Source organism: Cryptomeria japonica, chromosome 5 (assembly GCF_030272615.1).
Source record: "Cryptomeria japonica chromosome 5, Sugi_1.0, whole genome shotgun sequence".
Classification (NCBI taxonomy): Eukaryota; Viridiplantae; Streptophyta; class Pinopsida; order Cupressales; family Cupressaceae; genus Cryptomeria; species Cryptomeria japonica.
The window spans coordinates 479,524,615-479,530,492 of NC_081409.1; positions in this window are offsets into that span (position 1 = coordinate 479,524,615).

A 5,878-nucleotide genomic window follows, 5' to 3' on the forward strand; every position below is an offset into this window, starting at 1 on the left:
AACTCAATCATAAAAAAAATCATAAAAATACCAAGATTTTTATGGGGAAAACCCAAACTAGGAAAAATAGTGGTGAGATTCAAACTTATAATATGTATAATAACTATTTTGCAATGAACAAGGCTTCTTGCCAAAAATATCACCGCTTCAGACTTGCTAAGTGAAGTGCACAACCTCAAGCAAGATACAAAAAGGACTTTCTCAACTGAAGATCACTTCTTCAGGGCAAGATACAAAACTACTCTTACAAAATAATAGAAATAGTAGATTGAACTATATACAAAATAACATCTATTACAAAATTGTTCACAATGCATAATCATCTATATGCTTTGTACATCTCTGAATCTTCGTACTTCCTTCATAACACTACTTTCTCATTCATCACTTACACACCACTTTCACACCATCTATCTCATTCATCTAACACAACCAATTCGCTCAATATAATCAGATAAAAAATAAACTTCACTAGGTCAACCAAAAGAATATGAAACATATATAGTATCAACCCAAAAGTACATCATCTAGAAGGTAAAAGAGATGTGTGATGGTTCACACCAAGTTGGCACACCTTCCAATCAACATCAAAATCCTTTACGCACAACTGTTTGGACCAATATGCACAAACCAATACTTGATTTGTTAAAAGCATACTGTGTTACCCTAGACCTAAACAAAGTGGTTCACGCCAAAAAAACTATAACACATTGATTTGCAACATAGTCACGATGAGCAAATAAATCCCAATAGATAATATGATCATTAAAGATATATCTAGTACAAACACTCAATATGGACCACAATAATTTTCACTGAAGAAAACACAAAAGAGAATATAATTACTTTTAGACTAGGTTGTTGAATATTCTAATGCGGAAGACAACTAGGGGGGGTGAATCAATTATCCACAAATTATAAATCCTGTCCTTTAATCAGATCCACAAAAACTTAAATTTATCACTTAACCCACAAAAATATATAAATATGAAATAACATGAAAAGAAGAAACTACCATACATAATGGAACACCAGATTGATGTGGAAAACCCTACTAAGGGAAAAACCACAAAGAATATCATTCTTAAATATACGAACACCTGTTAGAGTGACACTGGTTAAGGTGATTTTTATAAATAAAGTCTTAGTGCTAGACGTTCACTGCAAGAGGGCTCACTACCTAAAAGAAAGAAAGAAAGAAATGCTCATTGTTGGATGACTCACTAACCAGATGAAGAAGGATAAAAGAGAAAGAATCCACCACTGATACACCTCTTTCAACCATAATATCTATAGATACCTTTAGCTTATTGCTTTCAGTAGCTAACACATGAAGGCCCTCATTGATCAACACTACACTGCTCAACTCCAAAATTATACCAACTCAAACTTTAATGGTGAAAATTAAAGTTTCACCATAAAATTTAGTAAAACCACTAATTTTTCTTAATAGACCATCACATTGAAGGAGGGATGGACCTAATAGATCTAGGCTTAGTCCCTCCAAGGAAAAATCTCTAAAATACTGATTAGGTTTGCAATCTTGTTAGGGTTTTGATTCCCTCTTTCTAAGTTGAATTGTGAAAATGTTGAAATTAGGATAAATGGGTGAATATTGAAGAGATCAGGCATAAACAATGAGCTATAGTCATTGTATGGAGCCACAAACCTAAATTTGATAAAAGGAATATGATTTTGATCTTCTCCTTTAAATTCGGCTCTAAGTGTTGGGACCATGGTGGTGGTCACTTGTTCATCTTTGTGAATCCCGTCATTTCTCAAAAATGTAACTTTGTACTTGGTCTTGCACATAGTGAAAAGGGGGAAATGGTTGGGAATAGGGGTTTGCCTAAGTCAAACTCTGGTTTAGGAATTAGCCTTGAATGAATAAATGCAAATACTGAAATAAATACTAGAAAGATATACCTAAGATCTGCAATTGTTGATGATGATGCTTTTCTCTTTGAATGTAATCACATGTGTTGTATGAAATGGCACGGACATAACAAAACCCTAAACACACACACATGCTTGCATATGAATGATATAATTTTGCTCCAGAATGGTTGAATGATGAATATGCGGTCTTGAAGATCTTTTAAAATGCTTGATAATGAATGATTTACGGGTGCAAGGATGCTAGGAATTGATCTTACATATGATGCTTGGATTCAATAGATTAAATTAGGTTGATAAAATATCTTTATATAGGGGTGTCTAGGTAAATTATTGACTAGGATGATTGCCAACAGTCATGTGAAGCCACAAAGATAAATTCCCATCAGAGAGATTGACCCCTGCCCTGATTCAAATTTGGTCCTCATTGAGAGGGATCAGGGCACTAGGCACCATGTTTCTTCTCCAAAAGGGACCAAAATAAGCCTCAGGGAAAAGGGGTACCTCACCAAGGAATCCATCAATGGGTGTTCATCGTATTAGAACTAGAGAATAGGCATAAAATTAACCTAGATAGGTGATGAGGATGGGACATACTAAAGTAGGGGCACAAAAATGAGGTGTAAATTGGCCCAATGATAATTTACAACACTACATTTAACCCCCACTTTAACAAGAGTATGAGCCTATACAAATTCTCATGGTAAAGTGGATGAAAGATAAAAGAGAGGAGCAATTAGGAGCACAATCATTACGAGAGAAGACATCACTAATCTTGAGGAACCAAGCCCCCAATCTTAGGATCTTAACTCACTTAATTGTATGCAAGGGCACACAAAACAAGACACAAAACAAAAAGGTAAACAAAGAAAAACAAAGGCTAAAAAGGAAAAAGACACACGACACACAAAATATAAAAACCAAAAACAAGACCTCAAGTCAACTAGTCGAAGGGACCTTGATATCAAAATGTCTTAACCTCTAATATCATTCTTGATAATTTTATCTCAAGAACACAAGTGGTCACATAAAAAGCACAAGAGAATGCATCATCCATGAACTAAAAATAGAAAATCTATGAGCTCATGAGAAGAAAGGAGGAAGCATGGATACACATTCTAGTTGTGTTTTTGTAGGTGATCTATGTCTGGGAGGAGAGTAGGAATAGTCTAGCTATGTTTTGATAGTTCCAATCATCCTTGTGCATGTGTGCAAGTGATGTTTGGTTTCAGGTGTTAAGCATCCCTTATAGGATTTTATTTTATTTTGGTTTCAAGCATGCAACAACTTGTGTAAGACATAAAATGCAAATGCAAATGTGTGTTTGGTATTAGGAACATCTTGTGTAAGAGTTTGTTTGCTTTGGTTAAGAGAATTTGTAACCCCGTGTAAGACAAATATATTCTTGGTTTTGAGGACATCTCGTGTAAGAGTTTTTTTTCTCTGATTTTAAGAATGTGCACCCCGTATAAGACATATAAATGTTGTGTCTAGTTTTGGGAATGAAGCATCTTGTGTAAGAGTTTTTTTTCTTTGGTTTTGAGAATGAACACCCCATTTATGACATGCAAAAATATAGTACATAGAGGGTGATATGTATGCCCCCCTTAAGATTTCAACATAGCCCCATGTTGATGTCTTAAGGAATCTAGAAACAAGGATACCCACCCTCAAAACCAAGGAGACATCCTTTAGGCAACAATGTTCATAAATCCAAGCTAAAGAGGCAATACTCTTACAAGAAAGGATAAGATACTTGAAAAATACATATCTTGCAACAAGTGTAAAGGGATCCTTGGAGGAGAAGAGATATTTTCTCAAAATACATCTACCTCCAAGAGGATTCCTTTAAACAAATATAACATCTTCTACCAAAAGAAGATAAGGAGAACAATAATGCCTACCTTCCTCCTATTGCTAGGTAAAAATGATTCTTGATGAAGGATGACACACTTTTTACCCAATGTGAGGAGTTTGTTTATAATAGATATACATTTCCAAGTGAAAAAGAGGTTGTAGTCAAGGATACGCACCTCTTGCAGAAGAGAGAATCCTTGTGCAGACAAACAACTTCACAAGGAATGGCATCAAATCATAAGAAAACACTAGTCAACAAAGGAAAAGTGGATCCTTAGAAAGGATAGGAAATATCAATGCCCCTAAAGTGTGGGGACAATGAGAATAATTATACAACCTATAACGAGAGATTAGACATAAGCAACACACAATGTACTCACATGAAGGAATATTCAATGCAAGAAAAGACATCAAGATTTTTAAGATGCAACTCTAAAGAAGAGGCAATCTTCAAAGAGAGAAGGAAAGTATTAGATGAAGGATAATAAACTCCCCTAAGGACAGATTAGTCATAAGAAACATACCATTTTATACAAGAAAGGAAATCAAAGGATGAAAAATGTAAACCCTAAAGGAAATAGTGAAACCTTAGATAGAGAGAAAACATAATATAAGAATTAAAAATGAATTATGTTGCTGCCCCAAGATGATTGTAATTGAAAAATCATCACCTCTTATGACAAAGATCCCGCTATTAAGTTAATACTAATTCCATAGGGTGAGGAGCAACATGGAGGGTGAATGGAGTGCTAAGGCACTACCTCTTCACCAAGGAAGAGTGCAAGGTCAGTTGTAAGAGCTATGTGAGTTCAATCATATTATATATAGGTCTTGAAAAAATGTTTTAAATGCTTTACAATTTCCAAGAGAATGAGAATAACTATGATGAAAAAGACAATGTGCATCAACTTCGTTATGCTTAGAATTGTGATTAGTTTTAATGAAAGGAAAGACAAAATTCTTATCATACTTTAATCTCCAAAAGTTTCTAGTAGCTAAATTCTCTTGGTCATCAATGGGATTAGGTCTTCTCTCTTGTAATGTAGGGAAAGCGTTGTTAGAATAAGATGAATCATCATATATGATTTTAAAAGTTCCATTATCAAGTAGTTCTTGCATACTTTTTTGAAAATTTGGACAATCATTAGTATGATGGTCACGAGTTCGATGATATGGATAAAAAGGAGTGTTTGAGAAAAAAGTACCCTTAGATGGAAAATAGGTTATATGTCTTGCAAGATACTCCTTAAAGTTTTGAATTTTAAGGAGATCATCCATAGGTGAATGATGGGAATGTCCTAGACCTTCGGTACTAGTTTGTGTAGGAGGGTTTATAAGGACTTTGATTCCTTGTTCAAAATTTCTAAGTCCTTGTACTCTAAAACCTTTTTTTGATATTATGTTATAGCCACTCCTATAATAATGTTTTAATTGAGAATGAGTATTGTAATGAATCTCTTTTAAATTTGTAGTATAAGTATATCTAGAAGGAACTGTTACCCATTTTTGACTTCTAGGCCAAAAATTGCCTTACAAAGAATTATATGTCCTCAAAGGAGTTTAAAATTTTGTTTGCATGACTTTCAAGGTTTTAGTGTATATATTCCAAGTAAATGAGTAAAACAAATAATGTCTTTTCTCTCATTTAAAGCTTAAAATATGCCTTCTCCCACATTGAATAAAATCAAGAAAATCCTAATATTGTTTTGGAGGGAGAGTTCATTTTGAGTTTAAGCTACCACTAACTATGGTCAAAGCCCATGGGTGAAGATTGGTTTGAATTGTTAAGAAGCTTGTGTTAGCTGTGAGTTAAATCTATTCACGTGGACTATCACAACAAGAGAGAAAAAGAAAAAGAAACCCTAAAACTTTGGTTCACTCTACTAGATGAAGATTATGGTGACAACCAAAGTAGCATATTGGAGACAATTGGGTCAATTGTGGGTTCAAGGGAATGATTTAGATGAGTTTAGAGGAGGTACATCAAGAGAAACAACTCACTCTAGAGATTTATCCTCAAGGTAGGCAACCCACGAGCATGTAGATCATTCCATGTTTCATTGGATTGTTGAGCTCCTAGCTCAGCAACACATCACAATCCTTCATGAAAATAGGAACAAAGGGA